Consider the following 27,197-nt stretch of genomic DNA (forward strand, 5'->3'; position numbering starts at 1 on the left):
TATTCCTTCATTTTTGAATGAAATTATCATGTTTAACTTGGCCATAAAGTCTCTTCCCAATATGTTGACTGGTGTCTTTTGGTGCAGCCATCTTATCCTTTCGCACTGTTATAGATAATTGTTCTATAAATGGAACCTTTCTCATAGCCACAGAGAACACTTTTGCATCCATCGTTATTTCTGACAGTGGAAATCCCCCTTGCTTGACACATGATCTTGTCGCCCTGGTGTCAACCAAAACGGAAAATGTCCTTTCCTCTGTTGTCACCCCCACCCGTGTTTCCTCTTCTGGGTCGGGAGTTACTAATAACACTCAACCTTCTCTGTGGACTGTCCTATTGTGGAAAAATGCTCTTCCCTGTTCCTTTAAAGGGGTTCCCTCCTATCACGTCTCACCCTCTGTGGGGAATTCTGTAGTTTGCGATAGTATGTTCCTGTCCCACTGTCTGGACTGTTGAGTCAGCATTTGTAATGGATTCAGGGCTTGATGCGGTTGCTGTAAAGGCTGCACCGGCAGTGTGTCTTGCTGGTGTGTCTGGTGCATCTGTGGTTGCCTCTGCATTTGCAGATGTTGTTGCGTCTGCTGTGGGAACGGTTGCTGCAGTGTATATTGAAATGTGCCTTTTTCTTGCTGTGCCTGTTCAGCATATTGCGGGGGAAACACCTGGCCCCTTTTTGGGCCGGTTGCTGCCACCCTCTGTTTATTGCCTCTGTGCTCCTGCATGCCCGTGCATAGTGTCCTATCATCCTGCACATCCAACACTGTACCCCAAAACCTCCCTATGCTCCAAAATCTCCAAATCGGGGTCCTGCTCCACCTTATCCTCCTCCAAATCCATACCCTCTTTCGTTTGGAATATACCCCTTCGATCTGGGGTAATAGTTATTTACTCCTCTTCCTCCCATATATCCGCTCGCCCCTTGCTGTTGATAGGCCTGCTCATAATGTTCTCCCCAATGTTTGTTATCACCACTCCCTACATCATTACCTTTGACAATTTATTTAGTACTAATTTGGCTTCCTCTCTTTGCCTCTACTCTATCTTATTTCTCACCTTTTCTTGTCTCGGTTGACAATAAAGGACAATATTCAGTTGAATCTCGGGCCATTGGTTCATTTCAGGCCCTACAATTTTCTTTAACTGTTTCTGCACTTCATCATGGAGAGGCCCTGATACAAAATGTGGAAACATATGGGTATATTCTTATCCCACCCTTCCCTAGTTTCTAAACACCATTTCTCTTGAATTTCTTGTTCATATACTGCCGGATCGCTGTCTATTTTAATTTTAAGTGTCATAATAGTACTCATGTCTGGGTAATGCATGCTCGTCACCCTCCAAACCTCTGTTCTGCAAGTATTAAATAGGGAAGCGTCTCTGTTTAGCAGGCTTGTGCTGCTTCTTCTATCTCTTCCTCCCTTTAATCTTCCCACTCTTATTCCTCTACCTCTACTAGCACTTTGATAAGTATTCCTCCTCTCACATACACTCCTCTTTCTATTTTGTCTATTATGTTTCTGTTAACACAACCTGCAACTCCTTTCATGCTCTCTGTTCTTTTTCTGTCCTTGCTCACTCTTCTGCTATTAACTTCCCTTTGGTACTTCTCTGTTCTATTTGCCTGCTCCTCTTCTCTCTCTAGGACCTATACGTTATCACTGTCAGTTCCAAGTCCATCTAATTTAAATAGTTTCTGTCCTCCTCCCCATTTGTCTGCTGCTTCTTGTTCTCCCTTCATGCTTCTCAACCTTTTTAACTCTTCTTTTGCTTCTTTTAGCTGCGCTTCTAAACTGTGATTTTTATCATGTTCTATGCGCTCTGCTAAGGTTCGTTTTGTACCACTTCCCTTTTCCCTTTCTTTGTAACTAACTTCTGTCAATTGGGGGCTCATATTAGTCGGCTACTGTAGCATGCGGCAGCTTGCAATGAATACAATCCTAACATGGTTGAATACGGAGGACATGGTTGAGGGGGAAGAGGCACTGTGGGTTTCACAGGCCCTTTGTTGTCTCTTCTAATAGTACCTTATTATTTTACCTGCTGCTACTCCTCAAAGGTTTTCCACAAGTCGAGTATGCTTAGTCTGCACTTTAATTTCCTTCGCTTATCTGTGGCGTGTAGGTATTTGTGCATATTTTGCAGAATATGCTTCCAGTGTGTCCCTTCTTGAGGCCACGGATGGACCATTTTGCCAGCCCTGTCTTTAACCCACTGTATCTGGTATTTGAACATTTTTCATTTATATTGCAGAAGTGAAGTACATAAATGAACAATGGGGGGTGTCACCATTATAACAATAAACTCTCAATTTACCAATAATTTCAACAATCACTGTTTCAACATGCTCCCACAGTTCTTTCCCTTTTTTCGCCCCTTCCCTCACAATTCCCTACAATTCAAATACAATTTCCTTCCTACCTCACACCAACAATACACAATCTCAATCTACTCCATGCTAATCTCCAATAATTCTAACTGCTAGTCTATCGAAACAAAAAAAAACCTCTAAAGGCCTTTCATATACCAAATAACATCAACAACAATATCACCAATAAAATATATTCTACATAGCTGACTTCCCTTCATTACTTATTTCTCTCCATCCCACGAAGGAGACTGGGCTTTACCCCCAGCCATTCAGCCTTGCCCAACTACTGTGGGAAGTATCTATTACTCTCTTCAGTACTGTTTTCATTTTAACAACAATAACAACAGTTACACCCATCCCCACAGGTGTTTTCGTGCACAGATATACTCACAAAATCATATGATCCTTGAGGTCTGCCGGCTTCGGGTCTTCTCTATCTGCCTGCTTTTGCCCTGTGTGCCCAGCGTGCTGCCTGCAAGACCTCTACCTCTAGGACTTAGTTGAAATTGGGCTCCTGCCAACCTCGTCTGTAAGTGAGCACTCAAACCGCTCCCTGTAGACGACTATGCTGTCCAAGGAAACCACCGCAAGGAGACCTTAACCCTCCGCCAGACCCTAGTGATCTCAGCATTGCCTCCAAATGTTGAAATTGGGCTCCTGCCAACCTCGTCTGTAAGTGAGCACTCAAACCGCTCCCTGTAGACGACTATGCTGTCCAAGGAAACCACCGCAAGGAGACCTTAACCCTCCGCCAGACCCTAGTGATCTCAGCATTGCCTCCAAATGTTAGGATAGGCCCAAAAAAGTAAATAATCAGAGGAACTCCAGGCGCACGAGAAACCCATCTTTATTACAAGCAAAACGGCCGCTGAGAGAGCGTATAAAATACAATCTCAAAATGGCGATAGGAACAACAATTATTTTATATAAAAAAGGTGTCAAACATGACGTCACAAAGAGTAATATAAGATGTATATTCTAGTTTCGGATTGGACGTTACAGTATAGGTTATATGTTTATCTATAACCAAAAATCATTATAATTGGCTCTTCTAGAACTAGTGGCTCCTCCTAAATTCAACCTTCTACAATGATCCAATTCTACCTAACATCTGATTGGTTGGTATTATACTATGCTGGTTGATAAGAGGAACACAAGGTGATTCGACCGATTTTAGCTCATCGGCCTTGGCCACCTTCAAGTGGTGCCAAGTTACGTTGTGATGAAGGAGAGATGGGCGAACCACTATGATCCAGTTTAAAGAAGATACTCCCTACTCATTTCCAGGCCTGATGCTTTTAATGTTTGCTGCCTTTGTGTCTGGAAGTGCTAAGGACATTGCAGGTGCTATATCTAAGTGGCTCTGGCATAAATGACCAGTGTTCAGTCACGTGGTAGAGGACCACTGTTCAGCACCTAATTTCATCTATTTATTGGATTTTCTGCTGTTTCAATGTGCGTGTGCTTTCTCGCAGTGTCCCCTGTCTACATATACGTATTCTTTGCGTCTACGTGCAAATATTCTTCATGTCTACATGCAAGAACTCTTCATGTCTGAATGCAAGTGTTCTTTATGACAGCGTGCTCTTCATGTCTATGTGCTCTTCATGTCTTTTATGTGTACTTTGTGTGTGTGTGTATGCAGCAATTTAATTATTCCCTACCTGTTTATATAATAAATGCAACTACCTGCCACCCTACTTTTGTCACACCATCTATTCCATTCTTAACAGCAACTGCACATCTCTTAATGTTTTGTTAATGGCCTACTGCACCATTCTCAGTTTGTACCGTTGTTCATGATCGTGATGGGGAACAGGTGGGGCTGTTGAGGGCATGGCCAATACTGATGCAACTCTCATCTCTATTACCAAAAAAGGATCTGCCTGGGAAGGGGCTTCAAAATTTAATTTCATGAGTGAGGAGGCAGGGCTATCTGGACCTGCAGCATAGTTTCGCCCACCGTAGTGTTCTGCCTCTAGCCCAGTCAGCTGGCCCTCCGATGGCTAGGCTTGAGTGTATGGGTGGAATCTCAGTTGGAAGTTTTTCAGGGTAGATGCACTGTGTCTCATGGGATGGGGAGAGGGTTTGTGTCCACTGGTTGGGATTTTGGACGCAGGGTGGTGGGTGATTGTGACTTATTTTGTAAGTGGGCGGATTATATTGCACGGTGCTCTCCTTAAGGCTGCTCATAATGTACTTAGTTGGAACATATGGGCATTTATGAATGTAACATGAATCATTCTTTCTGAGTAATTAGAGAGCTATTGGGGGCATCCATTCTATTGCACTCTGAGGAACAAGTGGGGGAATATGGCCCTCAGAGCTTAGAGAGGTGGCAGTGTTGGCCAGAGGACCACAGTGAAGTGTTGGAGGCTACCACTGAGTGGAAACTGGATGAGAGCTTAGGACATATTTTGGAGGTACTGTCGAGATTAACCAGTGTACTAACCATTCAACCCCACTCCTGCTCCTCCAACACAAACCACAGCTATGGGCTGGCCAAACTACACATACACACACCAAGCGTTAATGAACTTTCGGGCTCAACAAACTTCAGAGAAACTGGACCTAACTTCAGGCAGAACATACCAGTGCACACAATCCATAACACTGCATCCTACCACACACGAATGCACACCAATACATCTCCCTCAGATATTTAACAAATAACTACAACACTGGACCCTCCATTATGGATACAACAAACCAGTGCGCACCATTATACTTCCACCTTAACCGTACATGACTCACGCACACAACATAAACACTATTACAAAAACGAGGCAATGAGTCTGACCCCTACAGTTACAACAAGCAGGACCGCACAACCAACCTGCACACAAGACAACATAACCAGATGTCAGTTTCTCTTGGTTCTGAACCTATCCTATCATCCTATCTTCACTAACACACCCCACACTCTTTTTTTGCAGAGTCACGTGAGTGCTTGGAGACTTCCCCTGGGTGGTAGAGGTGCGTGGTACAAATCAACATAACATAATATAAAGAGGAGTAAAATATATTCATATTTAGTAGGAGACAAAGTGGACCTGGCATCCAACCGAAGACCCACCTTAATACTCACGGACTGGGGAAGTTGGCCGCAAGATGGTTGGGTCCTCCATTGCTTCAAACGCTAGACAAGAGGAGTCTTTGTGTGGATTAGGGATTCCATTGGACTTACAATTAGGCAACGCTGGTGGATGCAGAGGGGAGGTATGTGGACATTATGAGAAGTTTGTTGGGTTTATCCATACTGTTGTTGGGTACTAATGCGCCTAATGTCGAATAGGCTGAAATCTTTGAGAAAATTCAGGATTTGGCAGTTAAATATCAGGCTAATTGGGTACTATGGATGGGGGTTTTCAACTTTGTGCTCAATAAAGAGCTGGAAGGTAGACGTGAAAATGTACGACCTTTAGGTAAGGTTTCCAAGAAGCTGTCCAAAATAAGACTTGTGGTTGAGTGATCTGTGGTGAATGAAACACGGCAAATAGCGTAGTTATTCATATTACTTTGCGGTACATGGCTCCTACTCACATATAGGCTATGCCTTTATGGGGGAGGAGGAGCTGGAACTGATAGTGACAGAAGAGTTTTTGGATGAGTCCCTATCGGATCATGAACCTCTGCACTTGGGGATATCATGAAGGGGCAAGTAGGCCACACATTGGTTGGTGGAGATTTGACAATAGTATGCTGCTGGACACAGCATTCAACTCTTCTCTAGGGAAACAGATTCAGCAGTTCTAGATCATGATTGGGACACTACCGAGAATAGAATCACTGAATAGGAAGCTCTGAAGGTGTTTACTAGAAAGGGCGTGCATCTGCACAAGGATTGAGGTATGTGGAGCCCTCTCGGTCATGGTCCTGGCCCTCAAATGACCGGTGGCTGCCTTGGAACAGAGAATGGCCAGAGGAGGCAGTGCACATTCCTTTGGAAGCTGTTTTGAGTGGCCTACAGGTGATGCAGGACAGGTTAAGCAATTATGATTACGCTGGATATGTAGCAAAGCAACACTCCGAAGGAGAAAAAGCTGGTAGTCTCTTGGCCTGGTTCATCTGAATGGAAGGGGGACAACACAAATGTGAAGGTGTCAGGGGTAGGAATGGCCACCTGCTTACAGACCAAGATGGTATTAGTGAAGTGTTTTGTGCACTAGGAAGGACAGGTACGATGGGGGCGAGCAGCCCCTTGGCTAGAGGAAGCAGATTTGCATAGACAGACAGCAGAGAAATGGGAGCGTCTGGGGGGATGATAGGGGCAAATGATGTGAAATTTGCTATTGAGAATCTGAGTCTAGGTAAAACCCCAGGGCCCCTATCCATAATGAATGTGGATGTAAAAATGGGTGTCCAGTGAAAGGGTCGAATACATTGTTTCGAATTACAATCGTTTCGAAACAAAAGGACCGAAAAAAAAAGGTTGAATGCCTTTTTTTAAACGTATATTTATTTTTTGTCTTCTGTATAGGAAAAAAAGTGGTTTTTACACCTTTTTTTCGGTCCTTTTGACTCGAAACTATTGCATTCAGATCAATTGCAGTCGACCCTTTCACCTACAACCGTAAAAATGGTGTGTAAAATATTGGCTAGCCGGCTGAATCCGGTGTTGCAGGCCCTAGTACACCCGGACCAGACATTATTGATTCCAGGCAGGAGCACCAGACATAATTTGAGAAGATTATTCCCAATGCTGGACAAATATAAAAACTCTATGGACAAACTCTCAGTTGTCAGTTTAGATTCCTACAAGGCATGTCTTTGATCTGGTTAGCTGCGAGTTCCAGTGGGTGGTGCAGGAAAGAATGAGACTGGGATCGCAGTTTATTGGCTGGGTCAGGCTCCTCTCCGAGGGAACAACATCTAGGGTTCAGGTCAATAGGGCCATCTCCAGTCCTTGGCAGGTGCTCTGTCCCTGTTGGTTTTTGCGCTGATCATAGAAACTTTTGCAGGGGTGATTCGTAAAAGGCTTGTAGCAGATGAACTAATGATGGGCTGGGGGAGGCACTGCATCTCTCTCTATGCATATGAAGTGCTTATGTATGTGCGGGACCATGTGGATGACCAGGAGCAGGATCTGGCATCAGTTGAAGAATTCCGGAGGCTCATGGGATTAGTGTCAAATCATGCTAAATCTATAATTTATACTATCCCGGAAGAGGTGGGGGCTACCTTGCGTACTGACAAATGGACATTCCTGAAGGGGGTTTGGGTATTTTGGTATCGTACTAAGTGCTGACTGGGAACGGGTGAATCCGAGAAATATTGAATTTGCAGTGGTAACATTCGGCAACCTTGCAACATTTTGGGGGGGATCCTAATCTCGATAATGGGGTGGATGGCACTGGTGAAGATGATAGCTCTGCTGCGATTTCTTTATGTCTTTCAAATGATGCGCATATCTATACCAGCGACATGTTTCCACGTGATGCATATGATATTGTCCAAGTTGCTATTTTTATGTGTATGTTTATGTTTAGGAAGGCAAACAGGCGCACAAATAACAAATCAAACAGCACAACATAAAACCCTTCATACGCGCAGCTAAACAATAAAACATGATAAACGAAGAACAATAAAGCAATAAAACAACAAGCAACCCAGCAATAAAATTACTAAAATCACAACTCCAAAGTTATATGAAAATAAGCAGTAAAATAAAAAAGACAAAATGTAACCCAGACAAAGCCAACCCCGTTCAAGTAAAAAGGAAATTCTTGAGGGATCTCTTAAAGGATGAAGTAAGGGATCCAGTCTCAGTGAACATGGCAGCTTATTCCAAAGGAACAGGGCAATACAATTGAATAAGCATTTACCTGCGCTCTCCAACCTCTCACAGAGCACCATGAGCAAATTACTTTGATTAGATCTCAGAAATCGTGTAGATTGCTTCCCCTGCAGCGTCCTTTTAAGATAGGCTATACATTTGTGGGTAATCAGCAGAATCCTAAAATTCAAGAGATCTTTCACAGGAAGCCAGTGCAGTGTGTGATATGTGCTCTTCTGTTAATATGAGAAGCTATTCTTACTGCACTGTTCTGTAACTCTTGAAGCAAAGCTTAGCAACATTTTTCTGTGTGGTACCTACATGAAGGCCGACGCAATAATCAATTTTAGCTCCAATTATAGTGCGAGCATGAGTAGCACAATTCTCCTTGGAGATAAAAGGCCTGATCTGGCAAAGCAGTTTCAAGACATAAGCTGAAAAAGAGATCACTGCATTAACCTATTCTTTCATAAACAGGTTGGAATCAAAAATGACACCAAATGTCTGAACCTTTGAAAGAACAGTAATACAATAACCAGCAATAGTAAAATCTTATAGAGGTCAGGGAGTCTGGAGAGTCTTTTCTGAGAACCAACCAAAAGGAGTTCAGTCTTGGCATCATTTAGGGCGAGGCAATTATGTGCCACCCATCTTTGTATCAGGTCAGAGATGGCGTTAACTTTCGCAGAGTCGACAGAGTAATCACCAGCAAGTTTAATCAAAATCTGTGGATCATCTGCGTAATTTGTGTATAAAATATCCTGGTCATCTCAAACATGAAATAATGGTTTCATAAAAATATTAAAAAGAGTGGGTGACGAACACGACCGCTGTTGGATACTACAAAGGAGGTCAACTGGGGAGCCATTAAGTATTTGTCGAGGACGCTTGCTGATTTGCCCGATAAAAACGACAACACCCAATCAGTCACTTTTTTAGAAAAGGAAGGAGTGGAAAGAACTCTATTATTTAAAATGTTAAAATCCACAAGATCAAAGGTAGCCGATAAGTCTAAAAGGACAAGAAGGACAAGAAGAGAAAGCTGTCCCTTGTCCATGAATTGGGACATGCTTGCCCTCAAGTCCAGAAGAACAGATGCTGTGCCATGGCATGCTCTAAATCCAGATTGTCTAGATCCTAACAGTTCATGCTCTTCCAAGCAAGCTTGAATCTGTAAGTAAGCCAAAGGCATGTATATGCATTCTTTAAAAGAATCCCTCTATTGAGCCGAGATTTGGGGCAATACAAATACAAAAGGAGCGACAAATTGTGGCTGGGTGCTCGATGTGAAAAAAATGGTATGTTGGCTGAATGCTAAATCTTTCTGGGACAACCCCCAGGTGCGCCGTTTAACATCAAAAGTGGACCTTAAAGCAACTGCAAGGGGCAAAGCTTTGGATAACCTAGAGACATTGAGATACTCGTTGAAGAATGGCCTGGAATTCTTACCACATAATATGATGGGAACATGTAAACCTTTTCTGGATGGAATTCGCCCCCATATCAATGTTTCCTATATGTCTGTTTCAGACTGGGGATCTTGCATACCACATGGTATGCCTGCACATGGCCAGTATTGAATTCTAGTGTATGCCTCCTCTGTAAATAAGCAAATGAAACTCTTACCAATTTTGTGTTGATTTGCCCAGCCTCACTTGAGCTGAGATGTGGTACTTGAGAAATTCCTTGGTCGACTCAAGGATAAGAAGCACTAGAGAAGCCATGCAGTTTTTAACTTGTACAGTGGAATGGAAAGCTGTTTTTGCCTCTTTCAGATATATGTGTCGTGCATGGCTATTAAGAAGAAGGCTGATGGGTAATGTGTGATTATGATCTCTGAACGTGCTGGGAAGTTGCAAGCTTCCTCTCCTCATGGGTAAATTCCTCCTGAAGAAGCTAATTGTGATCTGTCTTACTTTAAGTATGAATTGTGTTTTGAAAACTGCTGTAAAATTGTTTTTTTTAATCATGTGTCAATTAGGGTTTTTAATTGTTTGTATAATTCTGATAGATTTTTATTGAAATCAATTGTAAAAATGTATTTTATTTTTTTGTGTGAGGAATTGTGCTAAAGGTCAGATCCGAATAAAGCTTAAAAATGAAATGAGAATTGAAAAGAATGTTGTGGCTGCGAATTTGAGACAAAAATGGAAGGGAGACATAGGAGAACAGTTTACTGACTGGGAATGGAGCTGAGTGTTATTACCCACAAAACAAGTGTCCAGGAATGTGAGGTTCGAATGATCCAATATAAGCTTGGGATTCGAGCATACGTTAACCAAGTGATGGTGGCAAAAATTATGCTGGGCACTGGTCCATCATGTTGGAGGTGTAAGAAGGATATTGGGTCGTACCTACACATGTGGTGAGGGTGTAACACAGTTATAGTTATTTTTTGGGGGGCTGATTGTTGAGGCACTGTTTGAGTTGACAGGGATGAGGGTCCAGCCGATAGCGGAGCAGTGCCTTCTAGGGCTCCTTCCTAGCAACAAAGGTAGACACAATAGGATGTTGGTTGGAGCGATATCGTTGGGATTGATCCTGGCTAATCGTACATTGACAATGGGGTGGAAGGCTATAAATGGGCCTAAATTTGCTGATTGGCTCATGGCGGTACAGAAGCAGATCGGGGGAAATGGACCATTACCTCATGCGCCACTGAGGGCAGTGCCCAATGGTACATTGCTTAGTATGAAATTTGGGACTTGCTCCAGGCCGACCAGACTAGAGGCCTCCCTAGAGTATAGGTTGGTTGGTAGAGACTTTGGGGTCTATGGGAAGATGTTCTGAATGTTGGTCATGATGGTTTGCGAATGGTATATAGTTATGGGACTTGGGAGGGTGTGTAAGATGATGGAGACTCATGACATTATTGCGTGTGTACTGCAATACCCAGAGGTGCTGTGAAATTATGGGAATCTGAGGGAAGTGACTTAATATGAACAGTATTGTACAATTCTGACCTGATGTGACAACTAACTATGGAACTGGTCCTGTGAAACACCCAGGTCCCCAACAGGGTAAAGACGTATGATCATCTAGGGAAGAGGGGGAGGCACAGTCACTGGTTAGTAAATGTTTGCACAATATGCTACTACATTTTACATTGTTGAAATTATAGAATGGCGTCTGAGATCTTGTTAAATGACACCATGTACTGTGTTAAGAATCTAGTAAAAAAAGATGTCAATACAATGTGCTGGGGATGTTCAGGCAAAAGATTGTCATCAATGGCACCGTACAGGAATATTTCTTTGAACAATAAGATAGAGAAGGGGGAATTCAAATTCACTATGATGCCAAAAAGTGGACCAGATGGGAAGGAGTACTTCATAGTACCTTTATTCTTGTGTTTGGCAGTCAACAGCTGCGCGCTGGGTTTATATGCGCTTTTGGCATGGTCGAACTGGCGTTGAGATGCTCGAGTGCATGCGGTCCCACTGGCAGTGCGAGCAACTGAAGGGTGGAGTCAGTGCTTCAGAGGGGGATATAATGGCTTCTAATGGTTTGGGGCAACGGTTGAGTCAGAGGGAAGACAGGAGGTTCTTCTGGGTTAAGTTGGCATAGAAGATAGACAAATAGATGGCTTGCAGCAGCTGAATCTGCACTTGAGTCAGTTGCTCCCACAATGTTAAGCCCACGATCGGTCGAGATGAGATGGTCCAGTTCATTTGTTTGAGCTGGCGTATGGACGGCTCTAAATGAAGCAAGCAGTTCAAAGGTTCAAAGAGTGCCAAAATAGCACTGCAGGTGCGGCTCAATGCGCCTAGAGCACAATCGATCTGGCTCAAATATGTCTCATGTTGTGGAGAAACAGAAGTCTAAGCTGCTTCTGGACTTCTCAGTTGTTATGGGTCCCAAATTTAGAGCAATGGTGAGTCCATCTGTTTTGAACTCTCACTCGACCGAGCTCTGCTGGCAGTTCACCCCCAATCCCTGAGTATGGTTTGAGGACAATGCTCTCTATGCCTCGGATGCCTTGTTTCTTCACATATATGGCAAAGGACTTTGGAGCAGGATGTATTCCCAATAGAGTTTGAGTGAATCCTTATTGTCCTTGTAAGAGTCCAAAGATTCATCACATAATTCTAAAGGCAAAATGTCACAGTAGATTTACGTGTGACCAGACTGATAAGGCATATAATTAACAAATTTGGAAACAGAGGTGCAGACGATTAAAAGGCCACCTCTGCCTGCTGTCACTTTGTGTTTCAGCAGCTGTCAGAAGTGCATGTGTGACCTTTGAACATGCCCTGTGTCATTGCAACACTGGTGCTGAGAGCACCAGTAGGAGTCTCAGCAAAGGCACATGTGTGTACTATAATTTTGGCCTGGAACAAATATGAAAGAGGTGCCTGATATGCAGACTGCCCTTTCAAAATTAGAATTACCCACATCATTTTGTAAAATAAAAATAAAAAAAAGCTTGTGATTGCTGTTCCTCAGCAGATGGCATTCTGTCACAGTTGTCCCTTCCTATTAGTATTCCACATCTGCCACTCCATGGAAATAACATATACCCATTTCTCCAACTGTCCTATGACTGGTCATTATTTTAATCTATTAATTCTGATTCTGTTAGATCTCTCTGCTGTCTTTGACACCATTGATCAGCCTTTCCTTTTCCTCACACTCTCTGACCTTGGCTGCCATAATACCAGCCTGTATTGGATTTGCCCCTAATTCACTGATCATTGCAGCTCCATCTCATGGAACATTGATGCCTCCTCTTCCAACCGCCTTTCAGTAGGGCTTGCTCAATGGACTGCCTTGGCTCCACCTCTCCATGTTTTACAACGTCTTGCATGGAAAACTCATCTCCTTCTTTGGATTCTCCTACCACTTTTTCAACCATCACACCAAAATCTTATTCTCATTACCCCTTTTCACTGCTGCATTCTTCTTTTGCATCTTTAGCTCTCTAACTATCTCACTGTCATCTGTTATTAGTGTGATGTGAGAAATCTGAGGATATCCTCACACCTACTCATCTTGGATCCTCTTCTCAGGTGGCCAGTGAAAGGCCATTGCTTTTGGATCCATACCCTGGGGGTGGAGATGCGAGGGAGGATCACCTGGGTGGTGGGTCCTTGGGGATTGGGGATATATTTAACCACACGCCATTTATCCTCTTCTATACCATTTTCCCAGGCATTTGTCACCACCACCCCTCAGGCTTCAAATCTAGGGGTCATCTTTGACAATCATCTCAAACTCAACTTACCGCAGTTATGTTGCCACCCACACACTATACACACGTCCTGCTGCTTGCCCACCTGAGTGCATCGCCTTGAAACATGACATCTTTCTATGTACAGCTGTTCTCTCTTCACATACTTCATGTCCCTTTTGAGATGTTTGTTTGCACTAATTGCACTGTCTGCAGCTGCCTGCTCTGTGGCAGCAGTGCACTAGGTTAATGTTACGCTTCGCCACTGCGCATGCATACGGCCATTGCATTCCTCCACCTCATATGGTGGCAGGACTTTCTTCACCTGTGGCCCTTCCCCGGGGTGTGCGGCATTACGTTGCTCCCTTCTTCTCTCGGTGGAAGCTACGCAGGAATCCGTGATACTGGACTACATTACCCATGCTGCCTGGGGTTGTGTGATGACACTGACGGCTCCCATGGTTATGGTGCTTCACCTATATAAACAGCCGGAACCCAGAAGTCATTGCTTCTATTTGAAGTTACTCCCGTGAAGTCGTGCTTCAACCTCTTGTCTTTTTTGAATTTCTATTGGATTTCCTGTGTACCAGAACCGTTTGCCTGCCGTACGGACTCCTTCTGGTTTTCCCTTGTCCTTGTTTCCGTTCGCCTCCCATTTGACCCTTGGCTATTCTATTGGAACTGCTCTACCTTGCAATTTTGCTCCTGACTCTATTTGCATTGCTAAATTGGACCGCTGTACCTCATCTGGTGAAGAAGCTCCTTTAGCGGTCTTTTTCTTTCGCAGAAACTGACTCCTGACCTGGCGCATGGTGTAGCTCCGCCCACCTCTCCGACTACACACCGCCTCCCTTTCTTGCTGCTCCAGGACCTCATATATGAGCAAGTGAGTCGTAAAGATACTTACCTCCTGATGTCCTTGATACATGTGTCCTGTATGGGGAACTGCTACACTACAAAACACTGTATTCCTCCGCTCCGTATTGGTGCCAATTCCCTCTGCTTACAAGTGCACTAAGGACGCTCTGCTGTGCGTGCACCATCCCGGATCTAGAGCGCTCCTCGTGCCATTCGGGGATAGTTTCCTAACTCACATTCCTCTTTTCTTATTTTGTCCCTGACGTTGTTTCCTTCATCCAAGAGGATTTTTCCAGTACATAGTGGTATGAACAATCTCTGATATCACGATAGCTGCTGAATAGTCATTTGGGTATTATATCATTGCTTTATGTTATAGGTATCCTTGGTCTGCTTCTTTGATATCCATCCAGGGAGAATACATCAGGTATATCTTAAGACAGGGGTTGACTGTTTCTTTAGTCTTCTGCTTGTTACTCATGGTCTTTTCTTGCCTTACAGTTGGTACCATGGCGGTGCGTTCTCCCCGCTCTTTTGAGTGATCGGGTCCTTGTACTGTTACCCCTACGGTAGAGGATCATATCATTAAAAAGAGTTCATTCCCTCACAGAGAGGAGGCTCGGGGGGAAGCTCCAACCCGAGCTCTTCAATCAAATCCCGAACACGACACACGTGGTCCCCCTTGTCCAGGTTTCACTGTACGGTGAGTGACAGTTAATCCCAGTTACCTGCAAGTCAATCTGCCTTCTCAAGACTGTTGGTAGAGGGGTGTGGAGGGGTGTTCTGGAGATGCCCTGAGGTGGATGTGTAATGAGAACCAGGCTTTCTCCAAGTATAGGTTAAAGAAAAACAATCACTGAGACCTGTAAGTAGTTACTACAAAAATAGTATCCATGTTGTCTAGAACTGGTATGGTACATTAAAGATTGTACATTACACCTGCCAGCAGTCAACATACTCCACATCAAACGCCCCGATGTCCACATTGCAACTTGCTGGATGCAATTTTTGTCTAAGTGATCCACGCCTGAATGGGATTTTCACAATGACTTACTATCAATGCATGTAGATTTGGAATTGATACGGTTGAACACAAGAGTGCGGCAGGCCTGGTGGCCCAAGCTCTGGTATTGTGGAAGAGAAGCATTGCAAGGAGTTAGAAAAATGAACACAATGTCCATAACAGAGTTCTTTAAAGGCCTTCTGATGATGGGCCACAGAGATGGGAAGAGTATGAAGCTGAGAATGGGGCCTGGGTGGGGAGACCTATGTGTTCATGAAGGGAGGAAGGATTCCTGGACACAGCCGCTGGCAGTAGTCTAGGCTTCACCCGCCAGATCCTCAGTGCAGCAGAGAGTGAATGGCTTCTGCTTCAAGCACCGGACCAACTACTGCATGGTCAGTGTGTGGAGAAAGACCAGAACAGACGCTAGCTGACCTCTAATTAAATGTGCTGCGCCATAGGGAGAATAAAAGAAATCTGGGAAAGTGGTAAGGTCAATGCATTGTCGACACAGACTTGACATGCAAGCTCATTTTGAACATTCCTGGCAGGCTACATCAGAAATGAGGGAGTAGGGTGGAGGGACAGCTGCATTGGGGCACAGTGCCTGTGCTATCCCGGTCTGTTGCTGTAACAATACACTCTCCTGGGTCGAGGCTAGACTAGTTACCAATGTTGAGCTTCATAATAGATATGTGAATTGTTGCCCTTTAAGTATAGTTAACTTGGAGACAGCCGACACCCAGCCCATCTATATTCATGAATGACCCTACTCATCCATTCTTATGACTGTATATTGGGCCAACACCAGGCAGCGGCATGTTGCATGTAGTCCCTTCTGCACCCCTGTGCTATTTTTGTTGGGTAGTAAGATACAGATTATTGATGATCGTCGGACTCATTAAGTAAACACATACACTGTTACTCACATTAATATAATTCTGCATCAGTTTACAGCCAACCACTGTCTTTCTAGCAACATCCTGTGCTCCTTTTGTTTAATAAGCCCAAACACAAGATCACACTCAAACCCTATCCTGGAGTTCCGTTGATGGTCTAGTGAGTATAGTTTAATTTATCTTAACCCACATTCAAAACCTACCTTTTAGATGTTTAAATCCCAAACCCGAATGAACAAGCTAATACAAGCTGCTAGCCAGTCACCCAAATGTATGAACCCTTATTTTAGCCTTGCCTAATGGTACTTCACAGGTGGTGGATCTTGTACTCTTTTGGTTTATAGACAATTGTGTTCCAACATGTGCAGGAGGTGGAGAATATGCACATTAACATTGGAGTTCATGTTTTTTCATGCATTTCATTAACGCATATTTTATGGCATCATCTTCATGGGTCGAGTTAATTTTTCTTAGGTCGAGGAGATTGTTAAGGATTTCAATCAGGCGACGCACACCTTAGTCTCAGCCCAGTATGCAGCGCGCAATTGAAATGCTTATGTGTGATAGATTAGATTCTATATTGAGATGATACGCCACTCATATCACACCCTTTTTAAAATACCCCGGGTCACAATGGACCATGAACCAGGCTGGTTGATAAAATATAATATGTATTTATTTATTTTAAAATTCAAAAGAGATCATACCATTTTTAATCTGGGGCTGCAATCACCAATGGGGTGATGAGAACAATAGGAATGTAAGCAATGCACTTAGTTTAACCTTCTATTGGCACAACAACAAAACACCAGGAAATAGGAGCACTTTTTGGTTTGAGGTATGATAGCACTGGAGTTAGAATTTCTCCCTGCAATGTTCCTTCAACCCACAAATAATCAATGTTAAGTGGATAAACAGAATCAGCAGGTAATCAGGAATGACAAATAAACAGAATAGAAATCTGACTTTCCATCCCCAAACGAGAGAAAAAACAAATTTAAACCCTGGCAATGCTAAAATGACACTCAGAAATCGATGGTTAAACAATAAATTTTTCTAAAACTCTTGAAACAAAAACAATTCTTTAATGGAGCAACACTGGAAAGATACTAACAATCACAAGCAATGGGTTGAACAAAGCATACAATTTGAAATTGAATGGAAGATTGAAAACAGTTTATAATCAAAATGACACGTTGTAAAATTAACACACTTTTGCAAATCCGGCCTGAATTTATCAAAACGGTTTTTAATAAAAACTGGTGAAATATTGTAAAACGGGATGCGGTTGGGTTGGGGGGTAGTGAGTTAAGCAAGATCTAGTAGGATTTGTTTTTGAGAAAATGAAGGCGCGAAAAAGGAACATAAATCAATTTTGACAAGGAAACGTTTACTCTACACTAGGGCATTCAGGCTAGGTCACCAGATTGAGACACAGTAAGCTCCGGGGTTGATCCGCGGATACAACGCTAGCACATTCGCGCCCGCCCTGGCGGACCCAGTCCGATCACCCGAGGGAGGACTAAGGGCTTAGGATTTCACAAGACAAATTATTAAAGAAGTTGGATCTAGCACAAGGAATCCAAGGCAGGGTTTCAAGAATGATTTTTGACAATATTACAATTATCAGGATAGGTATATGACGACTTAGAGATTGGAACTAAGGACATGGCAAAGTATACTATGATTTTCTATGGTTCCTATTGATACTCAAAGTTCACTTTTAGTTTGGTTTTTGGACAGTCGGTGGTACTGGTCGCCCCACGGGTCTGGTCTAACTCAGGACAGACTTACAAACTCAGCGGGACAGGGTTAGCTGGGCAGGGACTAGATACCAAAGGATAGTTGTTCTGGACTGGCAATTCTGGTTACTGGATACTATAGGGCATCATGATAGCAGGATGGCAGCAGCATGCAGTGAGTGGCAGCAAGCCAGGTTAATTCAGGATGCTTCACAAACACCACAGTGATTCCCTTGCTTATGGGGATTATTTTAGAATTGAGGCCTAGCTGAAGCAGGATCAGCAATTGCTTGGCCTTGTGGTTGGGATCTGGAATTTAGATGGATAAATGCAAGATGAAGACAGGAACAGGATGCCGGCATAGGAAATCAGGAATCAGTGTGTGTACCCAGTGTGTTGTCAGGGCCTCTAATTTATAATGCCAGATGACATCATCACAGTATATGACAGGGGCAGGCTTTAGTACAGATGCCCCTAACAAAAGGATTGGGCAAAGGTAGTAATCTCTGCCTTGCTCTCTGCTGTTTGGATTTCTAAGGGGATGATGTCAGGTTTATGAGGCGAGGTTTACAATGTCCAGAAACTCCCACATTTACTTTACTGAAAATCTGCTTTTGCCAAAAACATAGTTATACACTTGCAATCTCTTGGCAAATTATGCCCACAGGTTACATATGATGCGCAGCACAGATTAGTCTAAACTTCCATTTTATGCAACCTTGTTTCGCCTTTCTGACACATTTTGGTAATTTTTCACCTTAAAGATTTGGCCTAAAATTCCACAATTTTATACACACATGCTAATTGTCCCCAGGGATGTATGTACAAACTCTTATATTTGCCACATTAATACTTTCCTTGGAATTGGTCATATTTCGTAACTTCTGTTCCCCTTGCGGCAATGAGTTCTACCAAGTTTTTAAAAGATGGCCCCAAAATTAGATTTAACACTGCCAACTTTTAAATTTCTTCTAATTCTTGCTACAGAAATAAGAGTATTTAAAGTTTCTTTGTAACATAGTCTCTGGCACCAAAAGGCAGTCCCTTTGTTATTTGATCCTGTTTTTGTCTGATGAGCATGTGAACTCTCATTGTCCCAACCCATTCAAAGTTTTTCAAGCTGGCACTTCGCACCTTTGTGTCATGGATTTAGGGTGTATCTTCCTTCCTAGGAGGAGTTTCATAGCTGGCAAGTGGAATAACCGGTATTTCGGAGAGCTTGCAACTCCAGCCTATGTGTTGCAACTCCAGCCTATGTGTTTTAAACTGTTTAATTTCTTACTTTGGGTCTTGAATTAAACCAACCTATGACAAAAGATATCCTATGTGTGTAATGTCACCACTAACATAACTCCTTTACATTGCTAAGTAAGCAGGCTTTCATTAACAATTGAGTTTTAAACAGGGCAAAATGTTCTCTTCAGTCAGCACAGCCCATTTTTCCACATGCGTCAAAAACTGCTATCATTTCGTTCTTTAATTCAGTTTGCAGCTCCTCAGATTGCCACTGCTTTGGCAGCTGTAGTCATTTTCCTTGCAGCAGGACTCTTATCTAAAGTATAGATACATTTCTCCTTGACCTGGCTCAGAGAGTAAAAAGTCTCTTTGAACTGCTGCGCCTGGATACATTTTGTCAAGAAAAAAACATGTGTTTCCCGTGCGAGTGAAAAAGGAAGTTGCTTTTGATTTCTCTGAGAGTTGGTTTATCTGGGCTTTTTTACTCACAGTGGTTTCAGAATGGCAGATGAAATTGGCATCGAAGCAGCATTTTGAAAGGTGAAAAAAGTTTCATTTCGAAGGGGATTTTGGCATTTGCAGCAATGGCGGGCTTTCCTTTTCACTTGATTCCATATATGTTTCAGAACACACTGGCATATTTTTCATTGTGTCCCCGTGTTCCATTTTGCCCGAAGTGTGTGAGGCAAGAAGGTGCAGCCATTTTCTGTTGTTGCTGCCAAAAGCAGTTTTGAGGTCCTGGTGCGCACAGGAGCCAGCGCAACCAGGTTACTGTTTCTTGCGCAAAGGCAGCTCAGTAATGTAAGCAATGCCGTTGAGTGGGTCAATACATCCCACAAGATAAACTAAATCACTCAACCTTCAGGTCTGGCGGGACTTTCATCATTTTTCACTGCAGCCGAAATAAGGTAAGTGGGTGGGAGTAAATAAACAATTATAATAAGGGGACGGAGGTTGGGGGGAAGATGGCAGTGAGGGCGCCGGCCGTCAGGTTAAATGGAACACAAGCATTTACTGCTGGTTCAAGCTTGCGTTCCTAGCCACCTGATTGGCTGGCTCCCCCAAAGGTGCTAAGTGTTGTTAACTACTCCTACACATACTCAATCTATTCATATCAAGCGAGCATTCTATTTCCCGCAGAGCACAGCATGCCAGTTGTTCATGCCATGCATAGGTGTAATACACTTACAGAGAGCAGAGCATGCATAGGTGTAATACACTTACAGAGCGCAGAGCACAGCCAGCCAGTTGTTCATGCCATGCATAGGTGTAATATACTTACAGAGTGCAGAGCACAGCTTGCCAGTTGTTCATGACATGCACAGGTGTAATACACTTGCAGAGCGCAGAGCATGCACAGGTGTAATACACTTACAGAGCGCAGAGCACAGCCTGCCAGTTGTTCTACCATGCATAGGTGTAATACACTTACAGAGCGCAGAGCACAGTCAGCCAGTTGTTCATGCCATGCATATGTGTAATACACTTACAGGGTGCAGAGCACAGCCTGCCAGTTGTTCATGCCATGCATAGGTGTAATACACTTACAGAGCGCAGAGCATGCATAAGTGTAATACACTTACATAGCGCAGAGCACAGCCTGCCAGTTGTTCATGCCATGCATAGGTGTAATACACTTACAGATCGCAGAGCACAGCTTGCCAGTTGTTCATGCCATGCATAGGTTTAATACACTTACAGAGCACAGAGCACAGCCTGCCAGTTGTTCATGCCATGCATGGGTGTAATACACTTTCAGAGCGCAGAGCACAGCTTGCCAGTTGTTCATGCCATGCATAGGTTTAATACACTTACAGGACGCAGAGCACAGTCTGACAGCTGTTCATGCCATGCATAGGTGTAATACACTTACAGAGCGCACAGCACAGCCTGCCAGTTGTTCATGCCATGCATAGGTGTAATACACTTACAGAGCGCAGAGCACAGCCTGCCAGTTGTTCATGCCATGCATAGGTGTAATACACTTCCAGAGCGCAGAGCACAGCCTGCCAGTTGTTCATGTCATGCATAGGTGTAATACACTTACAGAGCACAGCGCACAGCCTGCCAGTTGTTCATGCCATGCATAGGTGCGATACACCTACAGGGCGCAGAGCACAGCCTGCCAGTTGGTCATGCCATGCATAGGTGTAAGTTGTGGTTATAATACAGGGCGCCTGGCTAGGTCCTGATATGCCCAGGAGGGTGAATGTATATTCAAACATAAAATCAGGATGGGAGACCCACACTTTTGAGATTCAGGATAATTTTGGTTTAATCTCTGAATTTTAGTGATGATACATATAATATATCAATTGTTAGCATAATAACAGACAGACGGACAGTTGTACATTTGATATGTAGGTGTACCACTAGGTACCACCCTCAAGAGTGTGGAGGGTACAAGCCTTCTGATGGTGCAAGAACTCTTGGATACACAGTTAACAAGGGTTTACAACAAAAGAGTGAATGCAGCCCAGGACCTCAGTTGGTCCATGGGTATTGTCATAGGGAAAAAAACACAACAGGTGTGTACAAGTATGCAAGGGGTGGAGTTGTGTCATAGATCGACACTGTAGTGTTTTGGCCACAGGGTACGAAGACTGGACGTAGGTGACTGCGATGGACTTCTTCTGGATGGAGGTGAAGGGGTGAAACACTGTCCGTGGGGTATCTGTGGGATTCAATGATAGATAGTTTAGGAGGAGTGGGATCTCCAGAGTTAATTGGTGATTTGCGCAACTTATTAGTGACCAATTAGTGTCAGGACAGGTGCAAAGAGTAAGCACCAGATAACAGAAGCTTACCGTGAACCGACAAGCGCTGTGGCGGTAAGGGCTTCTGAGAGTCTTCAACAATGCGGGAAGTCAGGTGAAGGCGGTGGCCAAGTGGCCACTGTTGCTGATGGAATTAGTCCAAAGAACCATATCTGGAACCAGGGTCTACGGATGGCGGTAGCCTCAATCAATGGTGCCAGCAACTGGAAGGAAAAGGCAAGAGCTACTAGTGGTCTTGGTCTTGTAATAGAAAAGGTTAACCGGTCAGGGGTGGTACGTACCTGATCAGGGGTGAAGGAGCCAGGAAGCCGATTCAACAGCACCAGAACGTGTGTGATGTCCAGTTCGAGTGGAGGCTAAAATAGCCTATATGCGCCCAAGTTGACTACAAGGCAGGAGCCTCCGTGAGGTGCAAAGCATAGGAGACGCAAGGAGGGAGGCATACATTGTGGTTTATGGTGCCTGTGTGGTTTAGATGTGTGGTCAAAGTGATCCAGAAGAAATTACTAACTGAGGGAGTGTCGGGTGACGATGCCTGTGGATCCCAGCAATTGTCATGGTCACTGTGCAGCAGAAATGAGAGAGCAGTGAAATGCCAAAAAGTAACAGGCATGAGGTTGAAGGCTGAATGAAATCGTGTGAGGGACGTGGAGTGCCCAGGAATAGACTATGGGCCAGCAAGTAGTTGATAAACAATTCACAATTCTTAAAAAACGTACTCGGTTACCGGAGCAGAAGCATCTAGCTGTAGCGTCGCAGCATGTGCAAATGAATGTGAAACTAAAAAACTGCAAGTCACAGGAAGTACCCGCCCCCAGATCGGGCGGTCCAGTCAGCTGTCAGCACGTGGGCCAACGGGAGTGCCGAGTGTTGGAGAGGGACAAGCCCTGTCAATCAACATTGGCTACGGGCAGCGGGTGCTGGGAAATGTAGTCCGGGGTGTTCGTGGTGCAAATGTACCAGAATGCATGGTATACTGTGCAATGTAATAACAGTTCATAGCTAGTCCAATAGTGACGTGACTGACTATGTTGATGCCGCGAGTGGCAGCTGTGCAGAGGTGTGTGTAGCGATTCAATGCTGAACATGAGCAAGGTTATGAAAATACAGTACAGGTACCAGTCCATAGTGACTGACTTGGGTGGTGGCTGGAGTGACAAATACAAGCACATAAATGTGGGTGAGCGTGGCATACGTTTTAAAAGCCAATTGATGTTCAAAAACCAGCATGTGCATATTCAGGGTGACAGGTTGCAATTCAATGTTCAAAAACAGCATGTGCCTATTCCTGGTTACTAATTAAAGAATTAAAGAATCACTCAGGGTTGAAAGGAGACAGTGGTGGCAGTTGCGTCCAGAAATGTTTCCATTCAACGATAATGCTGAGACCGTTTTTTACTGTATTCAGTCTATGGACCCACTTTTGTTCAAGTCGGCTGAGGGCCAAATTGATGTCACCCCCTCGTTTCTGTGGGTTAAGTTGCTGAAGGAACATCCACGTGAATTGTTCGTTGCTGTGTCCTTTTTTGTGAAAATGGTCGACTAGAGGTTTGTCTGCCACACAATTTTTGATGCAAGACCTGTGTTCGCTGATGCGTTGTTTAATAGGCCTAATAGTTTTGCCAATGTATAGTAAATTGCATGGGCATTCGATGACATAGATCACATGTTTGCTTTCACAATTTGTGTGGTTCTGTAGGGTCCAATAGAAGTCATTGTGGTCAAAGGTTTTGCTGGTTTTGGTGAATTTACAGGCCACACAATGTTCGCAGCTGAAATGGCCGACCACGGGTGGTAGGTTCCATAGGGTCGAAGTCTCCTTTTCAGGCCCGAGAAAGGTATGGACCAAGGTGTCTCGGAGGTTTCTGTTTTTCTTAAAGGCGAAAAGCGGTTTCCTGGCTAATGTCCCTTCATTCTTAATAAGGTTCCAGTGTTTGTTGATCGCACATTTGGTTAGGTTGCTAATAGGACTGAATGTAGTAACACAGAGCGCAGAGCACAGCTTGCCAGTTGTTCCTGCCATGCATAGGTTTAACACAATTACAGACCGCAGAGCACAGCCTGCCAGTTGTGTAACAGTTCAGACAACTATCATATGCTTACAGCGTGTACCTGTATTTCTTTTTTTGTGCTGCAGGATTCATAGATTTACCTTTTATATTGTGGGGAAACGGGGCGTTTTACATCATTTAATTTAGAAACCTATATAACAATGAACGTGCAGGAGGGATCTGTATGATCCCGTCTAATGGAAGGGAATGTTGCTACTAGCACGTTATAGGTTTTTAATCAACAGTTTCGACCTGCTGCAAGCACAAACCTCTCGACTCTTGGTATAGACTGTTTACGATAGTGGACACATGCACTTTATAACTGTATAAGCCTGAAGATTAACTGCAGGAGTGTAATGATGGGTGATGAAGAAGGAAAGCTTATGACTTTTGATGTGCGTATTTTAGATGTAATGTAGTGTGTAAAGTTCAAATGAATAAACCAAATCACTAAAATAAAAAAAATAAAAGATTAATCTTTCCTGCAATGCAGATTGCATCCACAAGCTCCAATTTTGCATGCTAAAAGAATAACCGGCGGTGTTATGCATCTCCCCTCGCTCGAGCTTATTATATAAAGTAGTAGTACTTTCAGTGGCGTAGAAGCACCCTGCGTTTCCGGCGCCATGGCCTCATTAGAGAGGCCCACCAGAATGCCTGCACGGCCCGGCTGCTTCTTGGCAAGAGCGTTTCCGCCTGCCGCAGGTGCCGACGGGAGCCTTACACTGAGTATTAAAAGCGACGTTAATGTGACTGGCAATAGCTCTGTTATTATGGGCCTAATGATATCAAGTGCACGAAGGAACACACGGGCGTCACGCTGGGAACCCAATGGTCTGCTTATTATTTTGACTGCAGGCAAAGCATATCTCATCAGACCTGTACATTGCACGAGCATGTTCCCAAGTTTAAAACCCTTAAGCAAATGGCTGCCCTGGTTGAATGGGTTTTAAGGGCTGCACTTAGGTGCCTTTGTAACAAGGAAATTAATAGTTCTGCTAAAACAAATCAGAAGTATGACAAGGTAGCATGTTGCCCTTGGCATTAAGCAGGCGCTCCCCAACAGCATTAGTACAAGATGGACGGGGAGCTCTCTGCGGGGATGCATTTCTTACCTGGTACAATTAGACTGGATCGAGGTGGACAGCGGGTGGAATGGGTTCATTCAATGCTGCGTGAATCTGATTGCGCACTTTATGTAAGCATAATCGGTTTCTAATCCATTTGCATTGTTCCTGCTGAAACCTTGTGAACATCAGGCGAAGTCCATTCTCCTGTCCACACCACCCCGCTTTATTGTACCCCTGTGAACCGAAAGGCCATTATTAGAAAACAGCAGGAGACATCAATTAATTGCACTGTGCAAAATGTCTGGCACGTCATGGGGTGCAGCCCTGGAGGAGACTGTGACATGTGCGAGAACGCACGAAGTGTCAATGAAGATGGCAGAAATCGTTCTTCAGTAGGTCACTGGTATTTAGAGCCATGTGCTCTCCTAACTCCCAGGCGTGCCAGCTATGGAACAGAACAAGGAACACAAAATGGCGAATCACTTGATATGTGACGTCACTGTGCTATGTCGCCTGCCCTGCTGAGACACGTACATTAGAGCTTTGGCTGCACTACCTCCTGTCTGGTTTTGCACAGTAATTTCGAACACTTTGCAGCTCCCCTTTCTCCACCTCTGCCATCACCTCCTATTTCTTAGTTTCACGAGAAAGCCCCTCAATTAACCTATTTAAACAAAATATAGTCAAAAGCAGTGTACCAGAATACCCTTTGCTTTCTTTGGAGGAGCCATACGAGCTTCTGGTGTCTGTCTTTGCCATATACAGAATCAGGCCAGTGCCCGAGTTGCCACTGGACGAATCTATGTGATCACCGCAATCACATATAATTGCGACGGCCGGAAAGGCCGACTTTTTTTTTATTATGCCCCCTTTACACCACATATGTATGTGGGGGAGACCCCCGCAGCTCCCCCCATATTTCTATAATATCCCATTCCCCCCCTCATATATATTTGGTGTAAAGCGGGTGTTTAAAAAAAATTTAAATCGGGCATTTCGTCTGTCACAATTGTAAGGGCGACATTTTGGGCCATTTCCCACTGGACTCTCTGGGCCTGATTCACAAAGCGTTTACCTATGGCATTGGGTCATTATGAAACGCTTCTGTGAATTAAGCCCTTGTTAGGGAGAATTCTCAAAATGTGGTAATTTTACTGGATTTCTAGGATTTGATTTTTTTACCTGGGAAGAGTGAGAGCCTTTTTCCCCCCACTCTTCCATGTATTTTGTGTGTATTTACTTTTGTGTTCTTTGGTTATGGAGTTTTAAAACAACTCAATAGGCATAATCTTTTTTCTATGTGTCACACAGCACCTTCAGTGCAGTGGCAAAGGGGTGTCTTTCTGACTCCCCAAGGTTTAAACACCTTCTCTGGGACTGACTACTGTCTCCCCGAGCATGTAAAGTTAAATTGGCTTTACTAGTCTTTTTAAATTTACTGACCCAGCACACACTATCTCCCTATAGAGTGCTGGAGGCATTGCCTAGCTTCCCCTGAATCAAAAAACTCATCTAACAGTCAAATGTTACTGTTTCCTACTTTAAATAGCTGGTGGCAGTGGTTTAGATCAACTACTGTGATTTTTCTCGACCGCTTACAACGGTAGCTAAAAATCGGGTGAGCCATGTTTTTCAATATGGTGCCCAAGACCTATCTGTAATAACAGACTCTGGTCATCTTTTTACGCCATTTCTTTTAGGAAAAGTCCTTCTTGTGTTTGTCAAACCAGGTTTGGTCCCTTTGTTGGCCTTTGGCGGGCTTCAGTGCTGAAGCCCTCCTCTGGCGCCTGAGTGTCTGGGGTGGACAGGATGTGAGGTATGTAGTCGAAACTCCCTGTGCTTAGTCTCCTAGCAGACCTGAATACACCCTGACGTGATTGGCCGGCTGACTGTCCGGCAAGGACAGCCACCCTGCTGTGTGAGTGACAGCCAGGATGGAATGAATGGGGGAAAACTGTTTAAAAGCAGGTCTCTGGGACTTGGAAAGCAGAGTCGACCACTGGAACGAAAGAACCGAAGACGAGCTGAAGGAAGAGAACTGCTGCAACTCCTGGACGACCGCTGAAGCCCTGCTGCAGGTCCGAATTGCCTGAAACTCGATCGACAGATAAGCCCTTCAAGTTTAACTTCTTCCATTAAGTTTGGTGGGAACAAACAACGCACAAGCCACCTGGACACCGTTCCCACCTGGTCGAATTTTCATCAGAGTGCTGTTGAAAACCGTATAGCCAGAGGGAAGGAAACC

The sequence above is a fragment of the Ambystoma mexicanum genome, chromosome 2q (genome assembly GCF_040938575.1).
Source record: "Ambystoma mexicanum isolate Mex_15411 chromosome 2q, UKY_AmexF1_1, whole genome shotgun sequence".
In the NCBI taxonomy this organism is placed as follows: domain Eukaryota; kingdom Metazoa; phylum Chordata; class Amphibia; order Caudata; family Ambystomatidae; genus Ambystoma; species Ambystoma mexicanum.